This window comes from Cornus florida, unplaced genomic scaffold (assembly GCF_030987335.1).
Source record: "Cornus florida cultivar Cherokee Brave unplaced genomic scaffold, ASM3098733v1 CherokeeBrave_3.0.0_Hap2_Chr10, whole genome shotgun sequence".
Taxonomy (NCBI): Eukaryota; Viridiplantae; Streptophyta; class Magnoliopsida; order Cornales; family Cornaceae; genus Cornus; species Cornus florida.
Window position 1 is genome coordinate 42131442 of NW_026775580.1, and position 18665 is coordinate 42150106.

The following is an 18665-nucleotide window of genomic DNA, read 5'->3' on the forward strand; positions in this document are numbered from 1 at the left end:
TCAGGACCAAAAGAGTTAGATGTTCTAGCCCTCTTGCTATATCTAAGTTCATCCTTATTTTTATTGTATGATTTATACACAAGAAAACGATATGCACTACTGTTATGAGTATAACCTATCAAAGGTTTTATGTAACGATTCACTCCACCACATGGTATGATATTGTCCGCTTTGGGCCCAAGCCCGCATGGTTTTGTTCTGGGTTTTATCCAAAAAGGTTTCATACCAATTGGAGATAATAGCACCACATAAAAGCACTTCACCTTTCCCTTACCTAAGCTATGTGGGACTGTGCACCTGTAGCTCGCCCAGTGTGGTAGCCTGTCGGTGCCTCTTACACCTGCCCACAACACACCCCCACCCACAAGGTTGCCACATTTTAGGTCTCACTTTAACTTTCTTAGGAGTAGAAACTGCAACCTTAGTTAGACACCCCCACACTTTTAAGAATTTATAGGAAGGTTTTCGACCTTTCCATAATCCATATGGTGTTGTATTAGTTTTCTTTAGAGGTATTTTATTGAGAACATAATTTGCCCCCCCCCCCCCCCCCCCCCCCCCCACAAATTCTGAGTTAAACCAGAATTTATCAATACAGCATTCATCATTTTCTTTATGAATGATACCATTTTCTGAACAAATGTTAGCGAATGGTGATTCGTATTCATTACCACTTTCACTTCTTAATACCTTGATCTTTTTGCCAAGTTAATTCTCAACCCTTTTTTTTTTTTTTTTTGAATGTTTAAACATTTCTAAGGTTTTATCTTTACTTCGTAGCAAATATACATAACAGTATCTTTTGCAATCATTGATAAAAGTAACAAAGTACATTTTTATTTTTTAACACCTCTAGTTGGCACAAATTTAAGATAATATAATAACTACATAAATTCATATTACAAAATTAAAATAATTCAACCAATATTGAATTATATAAATAATTCAATAATCTATTTATATAACATGCTTCAATTTCACATAATATTGAACATATAAATATTTAGCATATTATCATATAATAATGCATATAACATTATTTTATTATATCTCAACTATTAGTATAATATCTACTTATTTATATATTAAATAGAAGCATATAATAAAATCTACGCAAGGAATGAATCTGTCTTAATTAAGATTGTTAGTAAAATATATGTTTCATGTGACATTTAAGATATAACAAACCTTATACTAATATGGCATGAGATAATTAACAATATGCTAAGAAATCAATAATTAAATATGCAACTCTATATTTAATTAAATATGCAAAATAAAGTAATAAATAAAGAACCTGAACCGAGGCTAGTATTGAATACTATGTCCTTAAGACAAATTCGCCCTGCTATAGTGCTAACGGACTCAGTGGCGTTTGTCTCCCAGGATATAACGGTCTACATCCATTAGTAGCAGCACTTCAAACTCATAGATACGGCGAACCTCCTCCATGTAATACTTTTTTAAACTCAAAAATGTATCTATAATATATAAATAATGAATTGGGTGCAATCTGAACCAAATGGGTCGGACCAAATTTAATATGTCTTAATGAAATTGGTTTTGCGCCTAGGTGGCTCAGACAACTTGACCATGGCTTGAACCCACACCCACTTGGGTTGGGTTCATCTTGAGAGAGGGAGAGAAGAATGAAAATAAACAAATACACACTTTTTGCAAATGAATTTTATGGCTATTTATAGAAGAATTGGTGACTCTTGATGTTAAGTCACGTTGGTTCAATCATTGGGTGCATCCAATCAGATATGGATTGCATCCTATCAATATAAAATTAAAATATCTTCCCCAACTATTTAACCGTCAATTGTCACATTTTCAAATTCACGTAGTTTTGAAAAGATCTGAAACACGGCGTCTTTTGTCATAAGACACCAACATCGGATGCAATAGTTCAAAGAGTTGCGACTGTGGTTGTCAATGGTTGCAATTGATATATGTAACCTTTGGGAAATAACGGTGATAACATTCCAATCATTCAACTTGCATTCATTTTCACCATATATTCACGTTGCTATAACATACACACAATGTTACGTTCTGTCAACGTTTATAACCCAAACGCACAAATATGGTCATCATGCAATCCTTACTTTCCAACCCATACTCAACCACGTTGAATCACGTGTCAAGAATTTGTTGTTATTTGGAAACTCTGTATTATAGAAACACTCTACATGAATAACTAGATTCTTGGGTTATTAATGTTGTAAAAGCTATGGTGGCACCACTCCAGTTACATACTCTTTGATTAACAACTCCCATTCACACCAAATTTCTAACACCTATTTAATAATCGTATTAAAGACCTTAATTCAAAACTAACCCGACCTGTTTATTAAACGAGTTACACGTGTTAATCTATTTAATAACCTATTTATCAAAATCAGAGATTATATTTTTAAATTATTTATAAACCTCAAACAATAATAAATAGTACAAAAATATATAAGTCTTAATCCATCAAAATTACTAAATAGTTTTTAGTTCACAAAAAAGTAACTTAAAAAACACAAGTTTAGATAGTTATTAGAGAACCCAAATATTCAAATTAAGAAGAAAAGCATCAAAGACCCCAATAGCCAAATAGCCAAAATACAAATGTTTAAGTAACACTAATCACTTAAAAATTATAAGGGGTTGCAAAATGAAAAGAAATGATAACTAAGGAGATAATGTATATTTTTGTTTGGGTTTATGTTGAATTGACTTAATTGTTCATAGTTAAAATGGATATTAACGTGTTGGATCTCATAGCCCTAACATGACACAATTAATTAATAGTGTTAATCGTATCAAACCGTTTATAATCCGAACCCAATTAAGATAAACCCAAACCTGCGTATCTTGTATCGTATTATAAGGTCGTGTCAAACTTTGTCATCTCTAATAAGAGATACTCTAACCCTGTCGATTTTTAATGTTTAAACACTTGAACAATGGATCGCATGCTACCCGTCGTGCTATTTTTTTTTTGTCCTTTCTTCAAAAAATTTAGGTTGGGTACTTTTAGCTCATAACTAAATAATTTCTCCGTGGATATGTCTTTTTATACATCGGCATATATTTTCTAATATATATTTCATATGGAAGTTTATGAATTTTCATTCAAAATTAATTCCATGCCTAAGCTCGTCAAGTTTGAACATCCATTTTGGATTGAATTCTGCATGTAGATTACTGCAGAACCTAATTAAGATCTTTGCTAATTGCTACAATTAAAGTATCTAGAAAGGATTTTGATTCTTTATAGGAGATTGAGTTTCATGCTTGAAGTTCACTCTCTGGTCTTGTATGAAAAATGATTGTGGGATCTTATCACGAAACTGTAGTGGCGTGCTAACTTAATCTTCAGGTTGACTTAAGGGTAACATTATTGGTTTGTCCGACCCAAGCTAAAGTAGCTTATGACTATATTTTAGGATCACGATAGGTGTTCCCAACCCAAGCTACTATTGGACCACACCCGGCCCTAGGTGTGGGCATACCACCTATTCTTCTTCTTTTTTTCTTTTTTCTTTTTTTAAATATATAATAATAATAATAATATTTTAATTTTTGTTTTAGAAGACCACCAAAAATTTGTAATTCGGTGATATTTTTTTTCATCTTTTGAGGTAGGATATCAAAGATCGAGAGTTTAAGTTCTTGTAAAGACAAAAACGAGCGTTTGAATTTCTTGCTAAGCTAAATAAATAAACAAATAAATGCGAGTAGTTCTATCTCTAAGTATAATAAGATGTGCATCTATTTTTCACTTATCCCCAATAAAAAAATCACTATAAAAAAGTTGTAGTTGATTATTTCCTTGTATTATTGTGCCATTACTCTTCTCGAAAATCTCACACGGTCGATATAATTGGCCTTATGTGTTGTTGATAAATATGAAAATTAAGTACTATAAATTTTAAGGAGTGATTTTTAAGTGCTCTAGTTTTAAGCTGCAATTGTAAATTATTATTATTACTATTATATTTTGGTATATTTTGAATTTTAATGTTTGGTTTGGTAGAAAGAAAAGAAGAGGGATGTAGAGAAATAGGTAGGAAGGAACAAACTTTCTTCCTACCAAATCACTATAGTTTAATTCAATGTGGATCCACAGCTTCCAACGGTTCAATTCGGTTCTAATATTTTTTAAAATCGTTGGAGTCGATTTGGTTGCAAATATGAAATAATATAGGAATAGAAAGATAAATAATCATTCTACTGTCTGGTTGGACCAATTTAAAATATAAAATAAAATAAATTTCAAATTAAATTCTCCAAACTATCCATCTTATTAACAAATAAATTAAGTTAACAAAATAATAATTTTCTATAATTTTTTAAAAAGAAATGATTATGGTGGTGTATGGTGACGATGATGGTGCTGGAGGTGGATGATGACAGTGGTGTAGGTGGTGGTGTTGGAAAGTGACGGTGGTGGTGGAAGGCGGCGGTAGCTTTGGCAATCGTGGTGATAGTAACGGTGGTGATGGTAGTGGTGACAATGACAATGGAAAAAAAAAAATAAGGTGGCGGTGGTAGTGGTAGAAATCAGTAATGGTGGTGGTGGCAAAAGGTAGTGGTGATGGTGGAAGGTGGCGACAGTGGTGGTGGTGGTGGCAGTGACTATGGTGGAGGTGGAGGTGGCGGTGGTGGTGGCGGTGGAAGTGGCTGTCGTGGTGGTAGAAGGCGGTAGTAGTTGTGGTTTTTGGATTCGAAAGATGAGGGTTTATTTGGGAACTTGATTTAAAAAAATTAATAAATAATTACTTGGAAATGGAATGTTAATTCAATAGGTTCAGTTATGGAATGCATTTTTATTTTAAAGGAATAGTCATTTTCAATTTAAATTTCATATCAAACAAATAAATTGTTAGAATAAACATTCCATTGCTACACATCAAATGTAGCATAACTTTTTTTTTTTTTGGTCAATAGAAAGAAACTTACACACATAACTCATATGCCTACTTTGCTCATTTAGAGACTAGAACCCTTACTATCCATTTTGAAAAGTAGATAAAATACTATTAGACCACAAAACCCTTGATAAATGTAACATTACTTAAATGATACACGTGATTTGTAAATAATTAGCAGTAACTAGTATATGTTTTCGAAATTTGAATTTGGATTAATTGTTCAATTGAAAAATAAAATAAACATACAAAAAAGAAAGAAAGAAGATCACCTTGGCAAAGGTGTAGGACAATAAAAGTGAAGATCAAAGAGAATGAAAACACTGTTACCTTGGCAAACAATGATTAACAACATACTTGGGATGAATTAACATACTTTTAGCAATCATGACTAAAGAGAATGAAAACACTGTTACCTTGGCAAACAATGATTAACAACATTGTTGGGATGAATTAACATACTTTTAGCAATCATGACTTAACAATGATGCTACCATTAAGTTCAGGACAACATTATCAGAGCAAGGTACAACCTATGAACAAACAAAGATGGATAAAGCAATAATCACACATATAAAATAATGTGTAGCTGGTCAAATAAATAATATCATACTCCATTTCAAATGACGCGATTTTGAAGTAACACCATTGTTATATTTTCTTTTTGATATTATCTAACACAGCACGTGCAATCCATATAATAATTAGCTATAATAAAATAATTCAAAATTTCTTTTGCCGACACTAAAAGTTAGTTACATACTACTACTCAACTATGTGTTTATATTATATTATACACACATAAGGTTTAGAAAATTTCCAAAACCAACAATTGGCTATGCTACATGTGCACTTATCCAATAGTGGGACGATGACTTTTGGTATTCAAAATTTCAAATTGAGGGTGGGGTCAAAAGTGTGAGGAGGAATCTAATTATCTATACGTGTACTGACAATAAAAAAATGATTTCGTATTACCATAACAACGGAACTGAATATTGCGATCATGAATTTTAAGCGTAACGTATGTATTAATACGTAACTTTTTATAATATAATTCAACCAAATCAGATGTTTAATGATTTTTATTGAATTTTTTAATACCATTTAAAAATATTCATACCATATATTAATTTTACAAGTAAAAAACAAATAAAAAATAAAAATGAAAATTAAATTAAATTAGAAAAAAGTATATGATTTTGACTACATATAAAATGAATTCTTTTACGCGAGATATTATGATGAATTTTTGTTATTATGTCAGCAATAAGAAGCATCTAAGGAGTTTTTTCTTATTAAAAGAATAACTAGTACCATTATACTAAACTAAATAGAAGATTCTAAACTGATTGGCCAATAGAATTAAAAACCTCTCATATATTCATTCTAAGAGGCTTGAATCTGCTTGTGCAGAGTTGGATTGAAAATGGGAAAGTGCCAGCATTTATGGATTGAGAATGAGAAAGTATTGATTTAATATGGTAGATCCTGTTAGGTTTTGTGACTCGAATGCAGTGTGCATGCAGTGTTATGGAGAAGATGGATCTGTTCAAAATATTATGAACATGTTCACTGAGTGTGTTACGAAGGTAATATGGACAGCAACGGGACAGATTTAACTAAATCCTACTCCGTCCATTAAAACATCCGTCATACCATGCTTCTGAATAGGGCACGAACACGACACGACACACCATAGACCACCGCATGTGGTTGCAGAACTAATCACCAGCTAGCATTTCTCATGACAAGACTCCATAACCCACTGCGTGTGGTTGCTGGAACTAATCACTAGCTATCATTTCTCATGACACGCCTCCATAGACCACCCCGTGTGATTGCCATAACTAATCACTAGCTATTTTTTCTCACTTTTCTCTCCAAGGACCAGTCGACTGATCTTGTCTAAAGAGTTGAAACATTCACAAGGATAATTACATCAATTGACGGCTTTATGCATCAGTCAACTAGTTTCAGGATGTGCTCTCCTGCATGGAATTAGAATTGTTGAAATATAAAAAAAATTTGGTTCAATTTTCTTAATTATTTTTTTTTCAAATTCTACCGATTTCAATTTTAAAACTGCCGAACACACCCTCAATAAATTTCAAAATCTAATGACTGATTCAACTATCACTTCGCAGTTTAATGCCCCCAACAAATTTATTTCTTTTAATGGGACAATAAATATGTCATAGTATAACACTTACGAGTATGAGACCGACCATTCATTGATCTATCATTTATTGATACTAATACATGTTTGACCTAGAATTGAGCTTTCAACTTGATTATTCAGTCTTAACACTTCGATTATCATTCTTTGAGAGAGATCAAGGGTTGGTGAACCTTGGAAAGACCAAGTGAAGGAAATTGCACTTGGCAAGGGAGCTTGGGATAATTTGTAAAGGTTGGCTCTCACTCTAAAGAGTGTGTGTACAGGTTTTGTTTCGACATGCAAAAAGAATCCAAATAATGAATGGGGGAATTCTCGAGAGGGCATCTTGGGATGAGGATGTAGGAGGGAGTGCCGAGCCTCGTTATATCGTGGAGTTTGCATTTTTTCTATACCTTGAACTCCTATTCATTATTGTTTGTGCACACTAGCTCTAAAACTCTTAAACATGTCGAACTCAAAAGTAGCTTATGATTATATTTTAGGATCACAATCGGTGTTCCCAAATAGGGATTGGCAACCGAGCCGAGTTGGGGCGGGTTTGACTAAACCCTACTTCGTCCTGTTATAAAATCTGTCATACCAATTTTGTTAGAAAATCTGTCATACCAACTCTGCTTCTACTCCGAAACAGGTTTGTAATTGTTATACCGTCTCCGTCCCTATTCTGTTAGACAAAGTACCGATTCCACCCCATATACTCCGTTTAATTGTGGGGCACATTGGGGGTTGGGTTATGCCACTTTTATTATGTAAAAAAAAAAAGAAAAAAACTAGTCCAATGTATTCAAATTGGGTTGATAAATAAGTTGATCTAATTTTTAAATTATTAAATAATAAATATTAATATATTAACGGACACTTCTAGCAAAGTAGCAACACTCTTAAAAATATTAAATATATATATAAAAAATTAAAATGTACATATATAATCGAGACGGAGTCGGGGCGGATTCATCACTAAATCTGCTCCCGCTCCAAACTCGTCTCGGGTTTTCAATTATTTTACTATATCCGTCTCAAACCCATTTAGGGTAACACCAAATCTTCCCCATTAGGCGTGGGGGTGGGGTGAAACCCGTGGCTCAAAGGAAATTGTCATCCTTATTCCCAAACCTAAGTTCCTATTGGACCACTACTGCCCTTGGAGTGGAGTAATTATTACATGGTTCATGAACCCATTGGTCCCCAACCAATCACAAAGTGACATATAAATGATTGAAAAATGATAATGACACATTTATTTATGTGTCGCTTCGTAATTGGCCAGGACCAATAATTCTGGAATCATGTAATAATTTCTTGTTGTTATGAGCATACCATTCCAACTACTTTCCAAAAAACAAACCAAAAAAAATTATAATCAGAATAAACAAAAAATTTTAAATGGGGACCACGAAAAATTATAATCTGGTGGTAATTTTTTTCATCTTTTGATGTAAAAGAGTGAAGACCGAGAGCTTGAGTTCTTGCAAAGACGTTTTGTCAAGCTAAAAAAAATTGCCAAGATAAAAATAATAATAAATAAATGTGAGGTGTTCTATCTCTAAGTAGAATAAGATGGGAATCTATTGCTTACTTATCATAACAATTTAAAAAAAATCACCGTAAAAAAACTTGTATTTGATAATTGCCTTATATTTTTGTGCTATAACTGTCCTAGGAAATCTCACATCATCTGTATAATTTGCCTTGTTTGACAAAACTAAAAATTAAGGACTAAAAATTTTAAGAAGTGATTTTTAAGTGCGGTAGTTTTAAGCTTTAATTTTAAATTATTATTATTATCACATTTTTTTTGGTAAATTTTGAATTGGATAAGATTTGTCTACTCACCGTTGAGTCGTTAACGGGGTCCAATTATAAATGAACATGCAATTACAAAATCAGAAAAAGAGGTAATTAGTAAATAATGAAATCCGAGAGGTTGACTGAATTTATTCTAAAAAAAGTTATTGTCTTGTTTATCATTTTTTTGATTTTGTAATTGCAAACTATTTGACATTTGTGCTTGAAACACATCAGCGGTGCGGTGAGTGGAGATGACCTATTCACTCGTGAGTAGGTAAGTCTTGTCCTTTTACTTCCTTCGGTAGGAAGGAAAAGGGATGAGGGGAGTAGGGATGCAAATGAACCGATTCGAGCCGATCTTTGACTTGCTCGGGTTTGGTTTGTCATCTACAGAGGGGTGCTCGGGCTTGAACGAGCTTGGTTAGGCAATGCTTGGGTTGGGTAGGGTTTCAACATGCTTGGGCTTGGTAGAGTTTCAACAAGCTCGGGCTCGGCTCGATTACATACAGATTTAAGAAATCACCACCTTATCTTTAGTAGGATCACATAACAATCTCCAATAAGAAAAAAGAAAAAGAAATACAAAATAAATTTTCATAGAAAATTCAGATCTTACAAGGTTTTAGTGTTACACTGTAGCAGCACCTTCAAATCTAAGAGAGAGAGTTGTGGCTGGTGGAGGGGTTGTAAGTGGGTTAAACGACGGAGTGGATTAGAGAGAGAGAGAGAGAGAGAGAGAGAGTTGTGGCTGGTGGAGGGGTTGTAAGTGGGTTAAACGATGGAGTTGATGAGAGAGAGAGAGAGATATTGACGATGGGATTTGCCGTGAAGAGGCAGATATGAATAAAGCCTTCTAAGTGTAGTTTTTAGGTTCATAACATCTACAAAATCAACGAATGATATGGGTTTTAATTTAATGAGTGAGATGAAATTTATTTGGGTTATGGCGGATCTTCTTTGGGCTAGTGAGTTATAATTCTTGGGCCCATATTAATGAAAATGTGACTTGGGCCAATCTTAAAAATTATATGGACTAAACATTTTAAATGTATAATAAAAACAAATGGGCCTTTGTTAAAAAGCCTGATATATATAACAAGCCTGATACGGACCTTGTTCACGAGCCTTAACGAGTCTATGTTCACGAGTCTATGCGAGCCGAGCTCAACGTTGTTCCGACTTAGCTCATTTAGTAAACGAGCCTAGAAATTAGGCTCGAGCTCTGCTCGTTTCCTTAACAAACGAGCCTAAACTTAGCCCTTAGCGAGCCGAGCCCGAGAGGGGAGATAGGAAGGAAGAAACAAATTTATTGTTTGGTAAAGAGGAGATAAGGAGAAAAATGATAATATGATGGATCAGTCATATCCTTCATCCTTCACAAATTTTCATCCATCCAAATATAGACTATAGAGACAAGGGAAGAAAAGTGGGCTATTATAAAAGTTTTAAATTACAACGCCGTCCTTCAGAAATTACAATACTATAGCTACTATAGTTAGTGACAAAAATAATGGTAAAAATAATTTAAAACTCTCTTCTCTTCTCTCCTACGAACCCAGTAAGTTGTCTACTGCTGCTTTTTTCTTCCATCCAATCAAACAAAAAATCATTCAGTAGTTTTTGTTTTTTAATCCACTGAGGATCATTGGATTTGAGCCATAGAGCTTCACCAGTATCCTTGTGCTTAAAATCTGGATGATTTGGATTTACCTCTCTTTTTCTGAAATCGCGCCACTCATACTGGTTGGCAAAGAACTCCTGCCACAGATGGAAGGGTTTTTCTGGATTTATTGGCAGCAGTTTCGCCTGAATCTGCAAAGTTAGGAACGTAGCTAAACATTTTAAGAAAAAAAGTAAACAATCTCCCACTAGCCAAGAAACACACCCAGCACTTTTGCCCCATACACCTCTTTGCTAAGTATAATAGTAATTTTCCTGAAAGCCTAGTCAAGGTTGCTTGTGGGTCTGCTACAAAGACTAATTTTCGGACAATGTCTCCTTTCAAATGTTTTCGGATCATTTCCAGCAGAATAAGGAATAGAAAGGGAAGATAGGGAAAAAAGAAAATCTTCATAACAAATACTCATACTATGTGTAATGATTCCATTATTCACGATACAGCAACTAAATATACGAATTATACCTCTCGTTTCTCATTTTCGGATTTCTGGCAAGTTGGGCTTTGACTTATACCTCTCGTTTCTGATTGCTCAGATTTCTGGCAAGTTGGGCTCTGACCATTATGTGCAACAAATTTTACGTCATTCACAGTTACCTACATAGAACAAATATATGTAAATAATTGGTTACTAACACCCACATAGTTATGTATGTATCGTCTACTGGAGCCATGCCTTACTGTTTTACACTTCATGTTGTTATATATCCACTAGAATGGCTCATCAAATTTTGATTGAAATAAATCCATTCCCATTCAGAAAATATTCGAAAACTCATGATACACACTATTTGGTGATGAATAAATAAAGCAACACAAAATTTCAAATCGAAAGGCTCAAAAAATGTCATATAAAAACCAAGCAAGAATAAAGCTTTACACACACATGCACTTGAATGAGTGCACACACATGCAAGGTCACACCATCAACAATATAACATGCTTTCGGTCATGAATTGTCTTCATATTCAACCTAAGAAATTTACAAGGAGGAACATAAAATTGTGCTGGGTACTACACATTTAGGACACTCCCATACACATATTTGACCAACCCTATACATATTCTAATTTGTGTTGGACATCGCACTATTAGGACAGTCCCACACACATGGTTGATCAAGCTTTAGACATATTCATACTTAATGGCATGGTCGATACTTGTAGACCAATACCAAAACAAGGAAAGATGCAACTTAGTTGGGTCAAGCCTAATGCAACTGACATCAAATCCAACTTTGAACAGTTTTTTTTTGAGAAAGTTGAGCTTGGGCTGAAAACTTCAACTGGAGCTCAATTCAAGTTAATTTTAGGCAAAAGACTTGGGCAACCTAAGCCCTACCAGAACCCGAGCTATATTATCATGATCAATAGTAATATTGTTAAACTTTAGGAACTCAAGCTTAACCTATTCACAGCATAATCCAACAAACCTAAGCCTAAGCCTAACCCAGGTTTAGGAAAGTAAACTTGGGTTGGGTTCGTTGGGTTGAATATTGGATTGGACTTTGGCTTGAGTAGAGTGTTTGTCGGGTTGAAAATTGGGTTCTGGCTGGGGTTGAGAATGGATTAAGCCTTCAACTGCCCTACTTGGCAGAGTTGCACCAATGCAAATATGTGGCTGGCAAAACTTAGACATTGAGATGTGACTTTCTTTTAATATAAAAGACAAGGGTACAATCGTTAAAATTTATCAAAATAATTGACTACATTTTAAAAGTAATAGACAATAAGAAATTATAAATGGAGTGAGCAAGGGAGGGAAAGAAGATCCTTCACCACTACGTGTGTACACACACACGCACACATATCAAGATACACATGCATTACTTATATATGTTGTCTCCTTGTTTTTGTTTTTGTCTACGCAATATAGGTTGATTATTCTCTAAAAGAAAAATAACAATAATGCCAAAAGTTAGATATGTCTCAACACTTTCTAGTTTCTCCCCTAGCATAGCACAATGATCCCTGTTCTCTAATAAGTTGAGACAAGAAAAAGAAAAAGGGAAATGCCATACAATGGGAGATGCTACCCAAAAGTAAAAGGATATATCCAAGGATTTAAGTTCTACAGAGAAGGATCCACTTCTACACCTTTTATATGAGTGGAAAACAATTTTCTGAACAAATATAGCAATGCTAACCTGGTAATATGTTTCGAGCTTTCCGTTTATGTCAACCTTTGCCATCTCATCCCGCATATTCAGTAAAATCCTGTTCATAAAATTGAAGGATGCAAGTGGCCAGCAGCTTATGTAGCTTCATAAGCCACAAAACTCTAGATAGAAACTTATACAAGCACACAAACAATAGCAAAATTTTTTTTAGTGTTTTCAAGTATAAGAAGAAAATACTTAAAAGAAGGCGAGAAGCAAATGATTTTTATCACGGAAATGCAAATCGTAGTGAGGAATGAGTATGAGGGCGCAAAATGTATGTATTGAGAATGCAAAATATACAAGTCTAGGAAACAAAAGAATTAAGCAGATCAAAGTTAGATCGACGTTAATAAGGCGTGCATATAATTTTAGAATCCATTTATTTTCCTACTTCCTTCAGAGTTAAGACTTATATCTAGCTTTTCAAACCACTTTGCAAAAGCATTGCGGAGAGGCACTAGGACACTGAGACCATTCATCAGTTCATTGTGTCATACATGTCATTTTAGTTATCCAAATTGGCCGGAGTCATTGTCGCAGTCACAGCAAAATCACATACCCTTTTTCATCATAGTTGCATCATCAATCTTTTGCAGGTTAAGCTTAACATATAGATTCATCTGATTGTAATAAGTGAGAGGGACTTATTCACTACTGAAGGAATATATATATATATATAAATTTCAACAAGTGTTCCAAGAATTCATAAATTAAAAAAATAAAATAAAAATACTCCTATACCATAGCAATCCAAATTCGAAAAACCCAAACTTTATGACTATGAAATCAGAATCATTATATGCTACAGATGTGCAAATACAAATATATATATATATATATATATATATATATATATATATATATATATATATATAGTGTGAGAGAGAAACATTAAATGAGGTCTCAGCTTCTTACTTTTGGATTCAAGTCTCAGAAGAGACGTGTGTGTGAGTATCAACTAGGGAAAAAAAAAATGAGGTCTCACTTGAACGATTGATTTGAGTCTCGGGAGGTTTTGACGGTAAGCCAAGTATGTGTGCCAGAATCGGCAGATTAACAATATGACTCATGGAGACGATCAATTGTTCCGATGAAGCTAATAGAATTGTGGAACTGTTGTGTATATTTGGGCCAATTGATAGCGGATTGAGGCTTGAATTTGAGGGCGTGACGGTAGATTGAACTCCCTCATTGGGGATCATCAAAGAAGGAGCTCCTTGCCCTATCCCTCGCGGTGGACGAGGACGAAGAGCAACGCCGGAATTTCTGGAGTGAAGACCAAACCATGCCTCTGAATATGGTACGAACACGACACGCCTCCATAGACCACTATATGTGGTTGCGGAACTAATCACCAGCTAGCATTTCTCATGACACTCCTCCATAGACAACATGACAAATTTGGTATTAACAAAATTTTATTAAAAAAGTTAGCATTTCCTTCCATTTCCACCCATTTTTAGAAGGATAACAAAACTAACACATCATATATAATTTGTTTTCTTCCGAATCCCTTCATTTCCTTTCTTTTCCTATAAAAATTCATACCAAACACAATATTTGATTTCTCTCCATTACCTTTCTCTTCTTTAGCTTCCGATACTCGAGAATAGCTTTAAACGAAGAGAAAAGAATGGATTTAGAAAGAATAGTGGTTAAGCAATAAATTCATAATGTCAAAACTATCCTCAACAATTAGAAGTATTAAATTTTTATTCCTTTAAAGTCCCATGTTATAATACTCCATACTTGTGTAGACATTTCTCATTCGGGGTAACTTTTTTCTCCTTTTCTCCAGATCTGCTCATCCTCTGTTTGGCCACTGTAATTTTATTCTTGTTCTTCATTTATGCTTACTGCAACGTACATGTCTCTCTTAATATATATATATATATATATATGAAAGGGTGGGAAATTTTAGTAGGCTTGAACTAGGCTAGGCCCAGCATAATGTACTCGATCAGCGAGGCTCTTCATCAACCCTAAGGCCTAAAGGTCAAATCCAACAAATACAGAATCCAAAGGAAGAATACCGGGCTTCCGATTGCTTCCCTTTGTAGAGGCAAACCGCCCAATAGAAGAGAAAAATCCCATTAACCTCGGACTTGAAAAGAAATGATAGGAAATTAGGGTAGAGAAAGAGGTACAATAAATAGAAGACAAAAAAAGGAAAGAGGCAGATTGTTTAAAGTGTGAGAAAATACTTTCCATAAGAGAAAAGAAAATTTCTTGCATCTTCATTTGGCGCCGTATGTGGGAAATAAAGAAAGATCGATCGATTTTAGCACCAAATGACACAGTTCTGATCGGGAACCATGATTGGAGAGGAAGGCTCCCATCAACAGGACGAGAAAGAAACTGGCCAGGCATGGAGAACTGATATAGATCATTGAAACTCTATGATGAGAGAACGCTGAACTTAGATCCAAGATGAAGTGAAGGGAGGCACCACTAGCCCCTCATCCGCTGATAGAGGACGAGATAGTGGAGGTAGCAAATGTCAACCGACGGGTAGAAAAAGCAGGATCCGTGCATATGGACCCTCAGTAAACGAGGCATGGGCCGGAAAATGAGGTAGAACGTGTTGAGGTTATTCCATCATGGCAGAGAGAATCAACTGTAGACAAGACGTTCAACGAATTACACCAGTCAGATGTGAGCACTCATCACCAAAGGGTCATCGGAAAGCAGCAGTACGATCGAAAAACTCCCCCAATGAACAACAAGGTTGTTCGGACGTCAACTCGGACGGTCGATTCTCCCTTCACGGAAGAGATTCTCTGATCGCCAAGACGAAGGAAGTTTTCAATGCCAACGTACATTCTATTCCATGGAACTAAATATCTAACTGAGTATGTATACCAGATTCAGCTGAAAATGGCCCTAGACACCGAAGATGATGCTCTGATGTGCAAGGTCTTCCCAACGAGCTGGACCCACACTCAACTGGTTCAAGCACTTGCCAAGGGGATCAGTGGGAAGTTTCTGAGCACTATGCGATCTGTTCATAGGTCAGTACTTCGGTAATCGGCGAATAGAGAAAGCCATACCATGTCTATTCACTATATGATAACAAGAAGGCGAGCGCTTCAAGGCTTTCCTTACTAAATTCAATTCGGAGATAAGTATGGTGATTTATTGCCATCTGTCTTCAACGGTGCAGGCGTTCAAACTGACCATGGTCAGAAGGACTCAATTTCACACATCCTTAGTGATAACCTCACTCAAAAGTATGGATGAGCTCAATTCAAGGGGACAAATGTAACGACCCGAATCAGGGGATCCGAATCACTAACCGGGTCCTTACCCGAACCCGTGGTCATCTAAGGCAATACTGTCATTTCTAATGTTAAAACATAATTTGTACATTATTTAAAGTCAGGCGAGTCCAGTTACATCAAAATACTACAAAAGGGATCATAATTACAATTATAAGGCCACAAGTTACAAAATTATACATATCATACTAAAGCTTTACAAAATAGGATTTAGTTACAAAGGATAACAAAAATAATTTTCTAATCCCATTTAAGTCTGTGGTGGAATGTCGTCCGCCACTTCCGTCCTAAAAATAGTAAAGAAGGGGTGAGCACAACGGCTCAGTAGGAGGTGTCTAAGACATACCTCTTAATGACACCGTGAATTCAAATAAAGCATAAAATAAAGAAATACGGGATCATGCAATTTTAGGAGACAACACAACACTAACAGAGGCCATCCAATCATATGTACACAATGCCGTGCCAATGGAATACAATAAGATGCTAATGTCGCTATCCCATTTCCAAAACATTTTCGTTTTACCGTTCCAAACCGTTAATACAACCCGACCCATGAAAACTTTATGGCATCACGAGAGAAAGATTGGCTAGTTATCACTGACCATATGGCAACTCCAAGATTTCATTTGGGGCTTAGGTAGCTCAACTACGCTAGGGTTTCTCCCTAGTTCCCTCTAGATCACATTAACGCCACAAACCACTAGGCAACTCATAAGCGCCCGGTTTTTCTCAAGCCATTTTTCAAATCTTTTCCCCAAAACAAATTTCATTTCATTTCAAATCAAAATTTTCTTTTTCTTGGCCAATGCCATGCATGAAATGCGTCATGCCTTTTCAATGCCATTTCAATTATATAATTTTCACACCCTTTATTTATATCATACTTGCATGCTTTGAACAAGATATATCAACAATTCTTAAGCAACTCAATATCAACTATAGCATAGGCATTTAAAGCATGTCATAGCAAATTTCAATTGCACATTTCAACAAAAACCCAATTTAGCATGCAAATTGTACATAACCTCATAAAAAACATATCAAATCATACATTTCATTTATACACATATCTCTAAGCCATAGTGGCCATGGACAAGTATTACATTTGAGAATAGTGTGACAAAATTCCAAAGAGGTAATTCACTAAAATTAAAGAATGTGACTATTAGGGACCCCTACCTCAAAACGCAGCTAAAAGGCATCCCCGGCTAGAAAGTTAACGCCGGTCAAAGGCGGTCAAAGCCAGTTAACGATAGCCAAATGAAAAATTATTCGATGAAAATGTAACCGACGAAGGAGAGTAAATTGCTCCAAAGGCGCGACTCCGGAATCCAACTCGAAGTGGCCTAAAACCTCATCTAAAGCCTTAGATCTAAAATCTTTAAAAATTCGTACAATAATCATCGCTCCTCTGAAAATTAAATCCTTGAACTATGTAATAGATGATGATGAGGAACACCTTTTATTAAGGAATCAAGGCCAGAAAATGGAAGAGAAATATTGAAGCTTAAAAGAAAAGAAAAAGAAAAGAAAATGGGAGAGAAAAAGGGAGCTACGGCTGGCTAGAGAAGAGAAAGAAAATGAAGAAGAAAAGGGGGATTTGCCCCTTAGTCAAAGGCTTACCCCCTTGTGGGGTCCACACACTAAAAAAATCTATTTTGCCTTTAATATATATACACACATACATATACACATGTCACAAACCTACCTCTTGGTACGCAGCCATTCAAATGTGTACCAAATAAATAAATATGAAGTACATTGACACCGAAAAATAATTCTGTGCCCGAAAATCCGAGTGCAGGTCCCGCCTGGTACCTCTCGGCTCGAAAAATCCCGAAAATGGAAAATAAGAAAAATCAAAAACATTATAACAAAGCTACATCCAACTAAAAGAAGATGAAGCAGTCAATACAAAGAAGATAACAATGGTCACAGTGGAGAACAAATTAAGAGCCAAGATGGCCACCCAGAGATCTCCGATGCCACAATCCTGAGTAATTCCTTAGAAGACCGAGAAGAGATAATGAGAGGATGATAATGTCACCCCCATTCAGAGTCACTTTAGCATGTCTATACCACAAAAATAAAGGGATGTTCCGACCGCCTCAACCAATCAGACAACTAATCAAAAAAAGAGACCAATCAAAGCATTACATATTCCATAATGATTTTGGACACCAAACAAATGAGAGCAAAAACCTGAGGAAGCAGGTTGAAACGCCGATTGCAAAAGGGGACCTGACCAATTACGTTCAGCGTAAGGAGCAGAATCGCTCGGACGATCAAATAAGGAGAAATCCAAGGGTGAACCCTCATGAGGGGCAGCCAGTCCAGGTCATTAACGCAATTCACAGACGACTCGAAGCTGAGGATGAATCGGAGGAACTACAGCTCACATGCCTTCGGCAAGTTCACAAAATGAGAAGGCTGGACAACGTCAACACGGTCCGCCAGGAGGGCAATATGGTCTTAATCAGATTTGACAAGACTGATCTTCTAAGGTGTCTCAAACTGTAATGACCTGGTCATTTTTCTTCATTTCCATTTTCTCAAATTTTACGAATATTTTTTTTTTCCGTTGATTTTTCCTTTCCGAGTTCGGGTTTTCATAACTTTGTGTTGTTTTAAGTACTCGGGAATGGTTTCC

General features: G+C 35.4%; 1 pseudogene; it reads right to left on the bottom strand.

Annotated features, from left to right (window-relative positions):
• Window positions 1-10419: 10419 nt before the first annotated feature.
• LOC132277535 (protein OSB1, mitochondrial-like) lies at window positions 10420-14057 on the bottom strand (annotated as a pseudogene).
• Window positions 14058-18665: the final 4608 nt, after the last annotated feature.